This window comes from Thalassophryne amazonica, chromosome 22 (genome assembly GCF_902500255.1).
Source record: "Thalassophryne amazonica chromosome 22, fThaAma1.1, whole genome shotgun sequence".
In the NCBI taxonomy this organism is placed as follows: Eukaryota; Metazoa; Chordata; class Actinopteri; order Batrachoidiformes; family Batrachoididae; genus Thalassophryne; species Thalassophryne amazonica.
In genome coordinates this window covers 19293533-19308007 of record NC_047124.1, presented here as the reverse complement: position 1 = coordinate 19308007, position 14475 = coordinate 19293533, and the positions used below count along the sequence as shown (strand labels likewise).

At 39.3% G+C, this 14475-nt stretch overlaps 1 protein-coding gene across 3 annotated transcripts in view; it reads left to right on the top strand.

Annotated features, from left to right (window-relative positions):
- The window catches only part of LOC117503790 (chemokine-like protein TAFA-5), a 269799-nt gene that overhangs the window by 250483 nt on the left and 4841 nt on the right, over positions 1–14475 (top strand). For 2 of the 3 annotated variants that reach the window (XR_004558664.1, XR_004558665.1), the window contains exon 4: positions 2856–3066. The exons of the other annotated variant lie outside the window; for it this stretch is intronic. The gene's annotated coding sequence lies outside the window, so the exon portion shown is untranslated. The remainder of the gene's footprint in view (positions 1–2855; positions 3067–14475) is intronic. 3 annotated transcript variants of the gene reach the window in all.

Sequence of the window (14475 nt, the reverse complement as noted above, 5' to 3'; positions counted from 1 at the left end):
GGTATATATGATGTTTTTTATTTTTATTCATTATTTATTTTTATTTATATTACAACTTGTAGCATTTGAAAGGGCTGCATTCTGGTGATGGTATTTCACAACACATTTAGAATTCATTTGGTCTGGTGGTGGTATTTGGCATTAATATGCGGTATTGATCTGGTGGTGGTCTTCTGTTAATTAAATTTTTTTAACTCCCAATTTTCTATAGGAATACAAGCTTCCTACAGGCACTGCACTAGTACTATCTAAATATAAGGATTTTTAATTACAATAATTATACGGTATCTAAATGCAGTTACAAATTATTTGTTAGAGGTACAACTTAGTACAACATAGCTAACAGTTAAAGATTGTAACCAACATTTCAAGATGTATAACATTAAAGTGTAGTCATATTTAATTGTAAATTAAATTAATTCCCTGACCTCTAGTAATACTGTGAGAAATCTTGGAGTCATTTTTGATCAGGATATGTCATTCAAAGCGCATATTAAACAAATATGTAGGACTGCCTTTTTGCATTTACGCAATATCTCTAAAATCAGAAAGGTCTTGTCTCAGAGTGATGCTGAAAAACTAATTCATGCATTTATTTCCTCTAGGCTGGACTATTGTAATTCATTATTATCAGGTTGTCCTAAAAGTTCCCTGAAAAGCCTTCAGTTGGTTCAGAATGCTGCAGCTAGAGTACTGACGGGGACTAGCAGGAGAGAGCATATCTCACCCGTGTTGGCCTCTCTTCATTGGCTTCCTGTTAATTCTAGAATAGAATTTAAAATTCTTCTTCTTACTTATAAGGTTTTGAATAATCAGGTCCCATCTTATCTTAGGGACCTCGTAGTGCCATATTACCCCATTAGAGCGCTTCGCTCTCAGACTGCAGGCTTACTTGTAGTTCCTAGGGTTTGTAAGAGTAGAATGGGAGGCAGAGCCTTCAGCTTTCAGGCTCCTCTCCTGTGGAACCAGCTCCCAATTCAGATCAGGGAGACAGATACCCTCTCTACTTTTAAGATTAGGCTTAAAACTTTCCTTTTCGCTAAGGCTTATAGTTAGGGCTGGATCAGGTGACCCTGGACCATCCCTTGGTTATGCTGCTTTAGACGTAGACTGTGGGGGGGTTCCCATGATGCACTGTTTCTTTCTCTTTTTGCTCCGTATGCATCACTCTGCATTTAATCATTAGTGATCGATCTCTGCCCCCCTCCACAGCATGTCTTTTTCCTGGTTCTTTCCCTCAGCCCCAACCAGTCTCAGCAGAAGACTGCCCCTCCCTGAGCCTGGTTCTGCTGGAGGTTTCTTCCTGTTAAAAGGGAGTTTTTCCTTCCCACTGTAGCCAAGTGCTTGCTCATAGGGGGTCGTTTTGACCGTTGGGGTTTTTCATAATTATTGTATGGCCTTGCCTTACAATATAGAGCGCCTTGGGGCAACTGTTTGTTGTGATTTGGCGCTATATAAAAAAAAAAGTTGATTGATTGATAAAGGTACATCAAAACGTATTTTGTTAAATATGGCAAATGTACCTACCATGTATTGATTGGGCCCAAGGTTACTCTTACACCTTACATTTACAAAATTTTGGAGTGCATGTTAATACTCACACAAACTGCATCATTGACTACAAAGGGTATAGTTCACACAAGATGGTCCTCAAGCAAGTATTTAAACTATTGACAGTGACAGCCTGTGTTCAGCCATGTATGAAAAGGCTCTTTTCCAAATCACATTTGTAAGTAACAGCTGCAGGTGTCTCCCTACCTTGCCATCATTTCATTTGTCTTTCTATGGATCTGGCTCAGGCCGGGTCTGATGGGATTCCCAGTGCCTCACCATTCCACCGTAGTTCTAAGTTGGTACCAGCCTTGGTAATTAATCCCTCTGGGTCTTCCAGACACATCCAATACTGGGTTGAACACAATCGCCACTAAGAAGACAGCTGCTTGGCCACCACAGACAAGCCGAGAGAAAGTGGTGAGACCAACCTGGCTGGTGCTAACCATTAGTGCTGGCTGCCAGTTTCCTAGAGGGAGCCAAGCCAGCACAGGTTCTGTGGTCGGAAACTACCAAGTCCTCGAAATTGGGAAGCTGGTACAGTCACTGGGATTATTTGTTGTTCGAAGAGAGAGGGACACCTGGGAGAGGCAAGAAGAATGAGAGAATTGGCTTTTCTAGGTTTTTACCTACACAGTAAGCGCTTGTGGCATTGATCTGCTAAGTGAGAAAATCTTCTACTGGCCATTGAAAGCATCCCTGGCTGCATTTCTGCCCAAGTGTCAACACAGGCCAGCTTCATTTCAGCCATTTCCATTCTGCCAAAAGAGGTCATTGTTTTTGTAAAGTGGGAAGTGATTGCTGGCTTGAGCTGCCGCTGAGACCAGTGTGCATTTAGCAGAGCCCCCCCAAACAAGCACACAACAAAACACTCACACATTCGTCAATACAGGGCATATTGTCAAGCTGCACGCTTTGATAGGTTCTTCTAACTGCATGCCTTAATGCAAATCAGTCTATTTCCTTAGACGTGGTGTCTCACTGGGAATTTTGCTACTATGTTGGGTGCTGTTTTGTAGAATAAGACCCTGATTCATGACCACATTGCTATATTTAACTCTCAAAAATCACTGTTGTCCTCAGACACAAGCATGGAATGTTTGTATCAATCCAAACAGGCTCCGTTCCAAGACCCCATGTTTAGACAGATTGATGGTGGTGGCAGTGTAGCTGTGTCTAAATCTGGAAAGTCAAAAACATAATACAAAATTAGCAAAAAAAAAACAACAAAAAAAAAAACAAATCTGCATTCTTATTTTGAGCTTGATAACCATCCAGGCTCCCCTCTGCCTCTCTCCCTTCAGGCTCTATGACGTGACAAGAGTCCCCCTCAACACTCTTGCACTATGGACAACAATGATGACCCCTTGACAGACAGCCAAAAACCATCTACTGTATAACCACCACCATCACCACCTCCACCAAAACCACCACCATCACCACAACCTCACCAGCCCCTGGTCTTGCAAAGGCAAGAAGCAACACAAGCAGCTACAGAGCACCAAGGGCAGCAAGGTACAGCACACAGAGAGGGGAGTCATGATATTTTGCATTAGTACTGTGAAGTTTCTATATCATTTATTCTGCTGGGTATTAAGAAGAAATTGAACTATTGGATAAAATATTACTGGTCTGTGGGTACAGTACTTGTACAATTGAGCCATGAACAATACCCCAGTTTGTTAGAATTTTCTAAAGGTATTGCTCAGTTGGTAGAGACTGGTTTCTACGAACAACACATTTTTAGTGTAGCTGAATTTCAAGGCATCCTTGGACAAAATACTGACACCCCCCCCCCACCCCCACCCACCCCCCCAAAAAAATGGCTCAACCTATAAATATAGATATATATATATGTAGGGGTACCGAGGTTAGATTTGACATACCAACTCTAGATTGTTTAAATCAGGTATAATTTTCTTTTGTTAGGCTTGCTTAGAATTTTATGAACTGTGTCAAGTACACCCTTGAAACCATGTGATGTTTAAGAAAGAACATAAGACCAGATTTATCATTACGTTTCTTAATATGTGACTCTCAGAAACAACTAGCAATGTTTGCATTGATCTGGATCCTGTTCCTTTTTGGTACCATGTTAACTAAAATCACATGACATCATTACAACCCATGCAATTATTGAATAGGGATAAGCTGGTCCAATATTTTGGATCGTATCAGTCAGATATTAGCCAAAAATACTTGATTGAATACCGGAAATTTAACAAAAAAAAGGACATCTAAGTCATGTTGTAGACTATGTATGTTATCCTTTAAAGTGAGTAGAATATTTATTTCACAGTTTGAGTTGTTTTGTTAGATGGCTAGGTTAACATAGTACATTCAGACAAATGTATAAGTTAAAAGCTAAGTTATTTTAAGACAGTCGGATTGGGGTTGGCAGGTGCTGAAGGCTCCAGTCAGTATCTGTATTGTATTGGCTCATGAAAAAGTACTATTGTGCCATTTACATGTAATAAAACCAAAAACACAGCAACCAAGAGCTTTAGCAGGACATGCAAACAAGATAAAGCAAGAATTCAAATGTAAGGCTACTCAAATCCACATGCAGTTTAAACAACTCTCTGCATGCTTGACAACTTTTTTCTGACACTTCTCAATGAGCTCACCAGTCCCAGAATGTGAATTGAACCACAGAAAATCTACACTTGTAGCAACGCCAACAAAACCAGTTGTTTTACTTGTTTTGGTCTGTTTTATTGGCAGGCCTTGGCATATTCGCTTTCTCAGATGGAGTCTGTGGTTGCAAACAAACAAGGTGCCAGACAGATATTAATGCATGTGATTGGAAAATAGAGAGCGGCCTAGTAGTAAATTTTATGTACAGTACAATAAAAGAGATGAGGCCAAAGTCGTAAAAAATGCCTGGTCTCTTGTCGTTTGTGAAATACAGGCACTTCTGTCGGTCAGTGCTGTCAGCATTTATGGTCCAAGTTATGATTTGCTTTCAAAGAAGAATCTGATCCTGCTGCTTTGCAGTCCATACAACATGTCTACACCAGATTTGAACCTATAATTAGACGCAAGGTCCTCCCACAATACACCATCCAGATTATTTCCTCAGAGAGTAGGCTATATTACAATGGATTTAGTTATTATATCCCATTAAAGCTGGCAAAAATTTAAATCTTAATCTACAGTTACTTGATCAGTACATGTTATTATGTACCAAGGGGTGTTTTGTTAAAATTTCTGCAGATCAGCAGTGTTGCACACAGCTAGCTAGCCTTAAACAACAACCATTTTTACACTAACTGGAGAATTAACTGTGATAATGCAAAACACAACTGCCTAAACATTTAGCGATGGTACCACTAACTGCTATTGCATGAATTTAGCTTTAGCTTGTTTTTTTGGAGGAGCTGTAGAACCCTGAATGACATACTTAAATAGGCACTTGGACATCAGCCGCGTCAGCCGGCAACGTAGCCTCGCGAGATGACGTCATCAAATTTTCAAGCTCGCGGTTCATATCGTTCCTAAAATGCGGATTGGAGAGACTGGTTCTGCATGAATTCTACCGGAAATGCCGCTATTTTGATGTAGGAGACCTGCGAATTCTTACGCACTTTGTCTGGTAAAAATCCATTCAGATTTTTGAAGTGTGCCTGATTTTCAAATTTAACGTGGATTTCCCATGTTAAATTCACCACCTGCGTGACTTCGTAGGTGAGTAAATACCTTTGCTTGGTCTAGTTTATGTAATAAACATCATTTTAGCGAAGTATCATATGAATCTGTGCCTCCGCACTAATATTTTGGATCCCCGCCGGGAGCCATGGTAGCGACGTCCCGCTCTGAAAATAGTTGTCGTCTACTCGCCATGCCCGGAAAATAATTGTTCTATACATGAACATCTGCACATTTTTCAGCCGATAAATGCTTCAGATAAGTTTATCGATATCTTAAAATGTTATTTTCGCGAGGATTTTATTTCAGTTTTGCTTCATTATGAAGGATTGATTGGGGATTTATTTTGTCGAGCATATTTATTTTGGGCAGGCTGGCGCACTGGTATGGTTACTGCTTTCTGATTGGTCGAGCGGAACTATGACGTATTAAAGTGAGATTCTGATTCTTCTTCTTTTTCTTCTTCTTCTTCTTGGTTGTTGGCAAGCTAGGCATTGTCAGTGCATTGCTGCCCCCTTCAGGTCATAAGACACAGAACACCTATTAAATGTCAATGAGATAGACACAGCACCCCTAAAGAGTCCTTGCCATGGTTGACAGCCAACATCACCGTGCCCCAAATGCTACTATGGGGTACATTGACGGGAAGGTGCGTGCAAAGCAGAACAAGACCCTTGAATGGTTAAAGAAGAAAGACTTTATTGAGCAGAACCGTATTGTCATGTTTGCTGTGAGGAGAGCAAAGCAAGTGAGGAGAATAAGAAGGGAAAGGGAAAGACTACGTGAAAAGGAATACCATGCCAGACAAGAGAAGAAGAAGCAAAAGAAGGAAACCAAACAGAGGAATGCAGTGGAGAAGAAATTGAAAGCAGCTGTAGAACGTGGTGAACTTAGGGATGAGCTGGCATTAGAACTGAGTTTGAGTGAAGAGCAGAGAAAGGTTCTTTGTGACATTTTGAAAAATCCCAAGGGTCTGGTTGATTGCTGTGTTGACCATTTCTGGTTTTCTGAGGAGGACGCATGCAATGTGCTTTATTGTGGAAGGGTGTTGAGAGTGTGGGAAAAGAGAGGCGTGACAACAGTTTGTTTGTCATACTGGAGAGACCATGATGAGGCTGAGGAGGAGTCTGAGGACCATCACATGCCCCTCTTCAAATTCCTGACAGACTACAGCCTGGGTGATCTTGTTTGAATTAGATACAGTATGACTGAAAAATAACCCAGCAGAAGCTTCAAATCAGGTTAGATTGTGAAGTTTTAGTTTCCTCTCATTCTAAGCTCCATTTTGATACCCTACATGATATACTTTGGTCCAAGCTAAAATTTGCCGTTCTTTCTTCCAATATGGCCACCATATGGTGCATAATTAATACTTGAAATGATGTCTTAGTGAATTCCTACATCCATAGTTGTAGAGAATGGTGCTTTGAATGTAAACTCAGAATGTGTTTCTGTTCAATTTTAGTTCAGGTAACCATTTCCGTTAGTGTCGACATTCCACTAATTTGACCTTGACCTTGGGGTCATCAGGGTCACTTGTTGACCCAAAGATCAAAGCAAAATAATTTCCAGATATCCAGTGACCCCCCCCCCCCCCCCCTTAAAATTTGATTGGAATATCTTTTAGCACTTAGAAATGGTGTCCATACTAATCTACCTTTCCTTTCAGCCAGCAATTCCTATTATTTGACACAATTTTTTTCTCTATTGTAATGTAAATAAACTTAGAAAATAGGGCACGAAAATGACCCCTTCAAATCTCAATATCTCTGGTGTTATTTATCCGATTTTGACAAATTAGGTGTCATTTTGTTGCATTTTTGGTGCCCTTTCGTCTGATTGCAGGCAGAAGGCCATTTAAACAACTTTGAAAAAATGTCCAAGTGCCTAACTTAAAGAGCTGAAATGTTGTGTAAAAATGAAAACAACAACCACTTTTACACTAACTGGAGAATTAACTGTGATAATGCAAAACAACAACCTAAACATTTAGCAAAGGTACCACTAGCTATTATTGTATGAATTTAGCTTTAGCTTGTTTTTTTGGAGGAGCTCTAGAACCCTGAATGACATACTTAAAGAGTTGAAATGCTAATATGTTGTTGTGTAAAAATGAAGGTTCCCATAAAAGATGTACCAGTTAATGTTTAAATGAACAAATAGCAGAGTTGACATTGAAGAAACGGTTTATTGACAGTATTAAATGATTAATAAATATTAAGAAATGAAAACATGGAAAACAATTTTAATCTAAATAATACAATGACTTTGGGACAAATGTATGATTTCTGAGTTCACATTTCTGACTGTTAAACTTTATTTAGAAAAAAATGTCAGTTGACTTAAAGTCAGCAGAACTAAATTTAGGAGAAGCAAATCAGTACGATAATGGTTTTCAAAGTTAGCTGAAAAGCTAATCTGCTATCCAAAAAGTTAGCTTCATTAATTGTGCATTAGCTGATTAGCTACACTGTGCTCATGACTGCTACCAGAGTACATGAATTACATACAATTTTGTACAATAACATGCTCAGAAACTATACATTATCAAAATATGCTCTTGGTTATTGACGGACATTTTGAATGCTACATATCACTGAGATTTTGGCAGTTATTTATGAAGATGACATACAAGAAATGTGATTGTAAATGTGTTCTTGTGTTCCCTTTTGAGGATTAGAGTTATGATCAGATTACTTTATTTAGAAAAAAAATGTCAGCTGACTTAAAGTCAGCAAAACTAATTTTAGGGGAAGCAAATCAGTCCGCTAATGGTTTTCAAAGTTAGCTGAAAAGCTAACCTGCTATCCAAAAAGTTAGCTTCATTAAATGCCCATTAGCTGATTAGCTACACTGTGCTCATGACTGCTACCAAAGTACATGAATTACATACAATTTTGTACAATAACATGCTCAGAAACTATACATTATCAAAATATGCTCTTGGTTATTGGCGGACATTTTGAATGCTACATATCACTGAGATTTTGGTAGTTATTTATGAAGATGACATAAAATAAATGTGATCGCAAATGTGTTCTTGTGTTCCCTTTTGAGGATTAGACTTGTGATCAGATTACTTTATTTAGAAAAGAAAAAAAATGTCAGCTGACTTAAAGTCAGCAGAACTAAATTTAGGGGAAGCAAATCAGTCCGCTAATGGTTTCAAAGTTAGCTGAAAAGCTAACCTGCTATCCAAAATGTTAGCTTCATTAATTGCCCATTAGCTGATTAGCTACACTGTGCCCAAGACTGGTACCAGAGTACATGAATTACATACAATTCTGTACAATAACACGCTCAGAAACTATACATTATCAAAATATGCTCTTGGTTATTGGCGGACATTTTGAATGCTACATATCACTGAGATTTTGGTAGTTATTTATGAAGATGACATACAAGAAACGTGATTGGAAATGCATTCTTGTTTTCCCTCTTGCTGATTAGAGTTGTGATTAGATTACAGAGTGCAGATAGCGAACTGTGTTTGCTTTGATGTTGTGATGAAATGCAATATGAAACAGTTGATAATGACATAACACCCCAAATCGCTTTGAACTCTCTCTTAATGCAGAATGAGGCCTACTGTCTGGAGGCCTCTGCATACATGTTCATGTGTTTTGATCTCAGCATCTGCTTCAGGCATTATTCAACTTCGCAGCATCTAATGAGCAATTTCTCACATCTCTTATTAACCTGTGGATTATTTCTAACCTAAAAGATCACTTACGAATATTCAGTCTATTCTGTTAACTTGCGTGCTCCAATCCAAAGCAGGTGTAATTGGTTGTACAAGACTTCAACATGAAGTGGCTTTACGTAAACTTGCAGGAGTGTTTTGGAATGACTTTTTTTGTCAAATGAGTGGTTATTTAGGGAGATCCAGATGAGGTGTGTTACATGCATCGTGATGGAGCATCAACTGTGAAACGATTGCCATGTGGCCTGTTTTCCCTAAGCATGATCCAGCATGCAGGTGCCTCATTGCTGAAGATCCCAGCAACTGGGCCACGCCAAGGCGACATCCACATAACATCAAGCTGGGAGATAGATGTTTATATCAGGAGGAAAGGCTAGATCACAGATCTGTTTGTAGTTGCCATTAGGGAACCAAGGCAGCAGTGATGGATGTGGAGACAAGTAGACCTGGATATATTTTGACAGATTAGCTAAACTGAATTTAGACCCCAAATTTTGATCAATTGAACAACTGAACATTGTTGTCAACATAACTCTTCCAAAAAAATACACAGGAGTTTACAATTTTCTGCCATGAAGCAAATCTATGTCAAGATAAACTGATTACATTTAGGTGCAACTTGTCCTACCCAGTCATGAGATATTGATAGATTGGCCACTCATGCTGCTACCAAGTGGAGGAACAGCATGAATGTTTATATACATTTCTATAAACATCCTTTTCTTATATGCTGTAAGAGGAGGATCTCCTGATAACTCACTGTCATGTCGTGACAGTTTCAAAATGTGTGACAGATCAATCTTTAACTCAAAAGGTATATCTATCTGCACCAAGAGTCATAGAAAAATACACAGCTGGTGCTACTTTCTGTCAAATACTGTGCTTGCACTTTAAAAGTCCAATTATTACATGTGCCTATGAGTTATCATATTTTCCAAATGTGCTTTGTTTTAAACTGGCAGGTCCTGTGACCTGTATGGTGAATTATATCTAATAAATAAATAAATAAAATAAATAAAATGTAAATTCAGCATCATCATCTACGGGCACAAAGTGGCAGCGCCTTCACAGCTGGCAAGCTGCTCATGTAAACTGATGTCAATGAGGTACTGGCTGAACCACACTCCGGAGCAGAAGCTGGCAGTAACGCACCATGAATCTGAATGCCAACTGACATAAAACAAGTACATCTGAATGAGGACATGCTGGATCTTAGATAATGAGTGAATGAATAAACACGTCCTTTTGTACACTTTTGTACAAAGCACAGAAATACAATTCATATGCTGTTGAATAAAGACAGGGCCTAAATGCATTGTGCTGCTGCCATGTGATTGGCTGATTAGCATTTTGTGTTAAGCAGGTGTACCTAATAAAGTGGCCAGTGAGTACACTTTAACCCAATAAAACAGGTTAAAAAAGCAGCACTCTGAGACTGATGTTTAGTGATGTCCTGATTTACTGAACAATGATTAAATGTGACAATCTGAAAAAATGTCTCTTGATGGTAATTTTCTTCAAATGGTCGAAACGTTATTGCTGATAGCAGCAATTAAAATAATCACATTTATTACAGTGTTACAATGAAGCATAAAGAAGCAAAACATCTATTATTTTTCTCTCATGCATGCTTACTCACGTGTTACTGCGGGTCACTTGCGTGTTGACATTTTAAAAGCAGAAAGAGTTTACGAAGACAAATGTCAAACCGAGCCCATAAGTTCAGCAGCGTTTGGTTTTAGTTTCCTAAGTCCACTGACTATACATTTGTCTTTTGTGGCTCAAAAGTGGCGCGGCTGCACGAATCTTCACTTGATTGCATGCAAAAACGCGTCACATTCTCGCTCCAGGTTTGCCTGGAGACAGAAGGCGTATGTTGTCAAATGAAAGCCGGCGGTTACATACCGATATTGATCGTGTGGATTGCCTCTGAACAAGGGAGGCGTGCACAAATGAGATGGAGATGGATTCTGCTCCTGTACACCTTCTGAAGCCATCACCGAAAGGCTGAGTTCTCCTCCTCTCTCTCTCTCTCGTGGTCATGTTTGAGCAACCAGACCGCCGCACACAGGAGTTTACTGTCAGGCATGGCACAAACAGAGCAGGACACAAATGCAAAATTCTCACAAGCAGACTGGTGTAAGAAAAAAGGTTTAGCATAATTAAACAAGCAGGGATTCAGTACACGGGTGGTCCAGCAAAGCAAAGGTACAGACAGGCGTGAGGCTGAGGCTTGGTCCAAAAAACAGGCAGAGGTCAAAAAACATGGCGTGGTGGGTTCAGAGGCAAAGACAAGTACGAGGTCGAGGGCAAAACAGGTCAAATACCGGCAGGGTGATAATAAGGCAAAGGAGATGAGGAAAAGGCTGAAAAGTGAAATACATTCAACAAGCTGGCGGGGAAGTGAGGGACTGTGAGGGCTTAAATAATGAGCTGGTTAATCAAGGAGTAAATGAGGAACCGGTGTAAGGAAGGTTCTGGAAGGGGTGTGACCGAGAAAGACAAGGGCAGGTGCAAGAGGATGCAGTGAGACAAAAACCAACACAAACTGGAGCAAGATAAATAAGTGACAGAAAAAATCAATGGGGAAAACATGACATGCTCAAGACAAACAATGGTCAATGTGACAAAAGAAAGGAAGCAACCAAGGCATAAGGTGACCAGTCTAACCAGGAGAACAACAAGAAAATAAAAGGGTATAACCAAAACTAGAACAGCAAGATACTGGCTAAAGTATAAATGTAATGCAATAACTGAAAATAAGATGGCAAACGGACTACAGAAAATAAATGACAGAAAACAAAACCAGTGACTAAAGAATACAGATATGCAACAAAACCCAAAACAAATGATAAACAGAGAATGCAATAAATAACTAAAGGACATAACCAGATGACTAAGCACAGGAAGCAAATGAAGCAAAACCAGAGACTAATCCTCACAGAAAACCAAACCAGTGACTAAAGTATAATACAAGAAATGAGATAAATAGAACAAACTAAGACTGAAGTGACTAAGGGACCAAGAGTGGAAAAAAGTAAAAAATAACACAATAAATGAAAAGAAAATGGCAAAACAGCTACTAAGACAAAATACACAATCACTACCAGAAGACCACAATAAATTGTATGAAGAACAGAAAACAAAGCCAATGATAACATGAGCATGACCAGCCTATAAATACAGATGTACCAAACAAGAAGCAAAATGAGTACGAAACTATAACAGGAGGCCCAACAACGGCAGGATCATTGACACCTGCCCGTGTCCAACAGCCGGACTGTGCACCGCATTTACCTCAACTATGGCTTTCCGTTAACGCTAGGATGTAAATTTTCTTACATGATAAGACATAAAAGAGAGTAATGTGGCCATTTCAGGATAAACCCCAGGTAATAATGGCCTAGTGCCTGTGAATTTTATTCATAGGGCAAATTCATCTCCTCTTTATCCAACATTCCTTCCTCTTTTTTTTTAACAGAAGACTTATATTTCCCTGAGATGAAATCTGTATGTGAATTTATGCGGACCATTTGCAAGGGTGTATGTGAGGAAAAGAGTACAGTGTGCAAGAGAGAAAGGAAAAGACAATGCAGGTACAGAAGTAAGCAATATCGACATAAAACAAGATCGTCTCAAACCAAGCGTCTATTTAAACTCATTTGCATTATAATGTACTGGCAGATTCCACCAGTACAGATGCTAGAGTTCCATTCTCCTTTTATTTGGCTTCTTGACTATTCTGTTACAGTGGAATATCCGTAGGCTGTATGAGTACTGGGACATAAGTTTGTTTGAAGAGGTAGTTTGAAGTCCAAATAGTTCCAAATTTTGCCATCTTGGCAGTCCCTGATTTTGCCAACTCCTGGCCAATGGAGAAATGGGTTCAGATGTGTAGTGTGGGTAAAATCCAATTTATGCTACTCTCTCTCCCCAACTCCACAGCCACACAGAATGCCTCCTTGACCCCTCTGTCAAACAAGGAGGCATTCTTTGTGAAACGTTTGAAACCTAGCCTTAACCGGGGGAGGGGGTCTGAGACACGCTTTATCCCCTGTTTACAATGGGGTACTCAGGTCAAAGCAGGTTTCAGGTCTTTTGTTCATGGTAATGAGTCATTCACGTCATCAGCAGCATCGTCAAGGGAGCCATCAGGAGAGGGACAGCTGCCCTATCATTAGGAGGGTGTTAACTAGAGCACAATAGGTGCTAATTAAAGCTATTGTTTTAGTCACCAGCCTATAGCAGTCTGCCTCTCGGTAGGAGGGGTCTGGTTAGGTTTAAAACTCCAGCTTTTGTGACTTCTTGATTATGTCTTCTCTACAAGAGTCAAGACAGAAGTCAGACCACCAGAGCAAGAATTTAGCTGAGGAAGCTTCTGCGATTTGAAGCGAAACGTCCTCGCGTCAAGCAACCCAGTCCAGTCGAAGATTCAAGCTTCTCTACTATGGAAACCACCTGGACAACTGAGAGGCTGCACAGAAACACCCAAGTACTCTGCAATCAATTTATAGCATCTCATGTCTCCAGAAGGGGCCATCAAAGCATTCTTGTTCATATCTTATCGCTAAACTAGATCAGTTCATTGAGCCGGACAACAAAAGATCAAAGGTTATAAAAACAACCAACATTGGGATGGAACTACAGTGCCACCTGGAGGAAGAACACAGACCCTTCATGCGAATATACTTTCAACTTACTTTCAACAAAAGAGAGAAATTGTAATTTCTTTTTCTGTTGTTATATTTAACCAAAGACAAAATGTATATTCTAATTTAACCCCTTAAGCCCTAGAGTCTATTTCACCAAAATCACATACCCATACATTGATTTATTTATCAGCTTGTACAAGGTCAAAAATGCAAAAGTTTGGATCAGCTAAAAGACAGGTCCTAGGGGATGTTGTGGATGCAAAAAAATTGAAAGTAAATAATACTTGGTAGGAGTAAATTACTTTTTTAAAAAAAAAAAAAAAGGAATTCTGATTTATGTCTTTATTTGCTTGGCATTTCAGCTGTGGTTAGTTGATATGTGATTGAAGTGGATACTTTTGTAGAGGAGACTCCGCTTGACATTTTGATGTATAATAAGTGTATGTTGGTGTCAGCATTGGTTAGTTATGAGTGTTCAAATGTTCCAAAACAGGGCAAGTCCCCAAATTTGGGGACTCTAGGGTTTAAGAGGTTAATCTGTAACATATTTGTTTCACGTGTCATTATGGGTATTCCTTTTATAACTCTTGGTGCATGTTTAAATTTAATTGTTGAATTATTAATGAATTGTAAGGGCGAAAACAGTGTTTCTGCTAATCACATCCCTGCTTCTAGGATGGTTTAGATGATGATTCAGTCATCTTACATTTTGTTAGTCAAAGAAGAAAGAAGGTATATGCTATTTATTGTATCTTGTTTGTTTTTCAAATAACTTTATTTGGGAGAAACCTGAGGTCAAGTGGGCGGAGCTTATGACCATGTGTGTAGTCGATTTAAAATGAACCTGGAACAAAGAAACTTGCTTTTTCACTCTCTTCTGATCTCCTCTCTTTTGGCTCTTCCACTCTTCCTCTCTTCAAC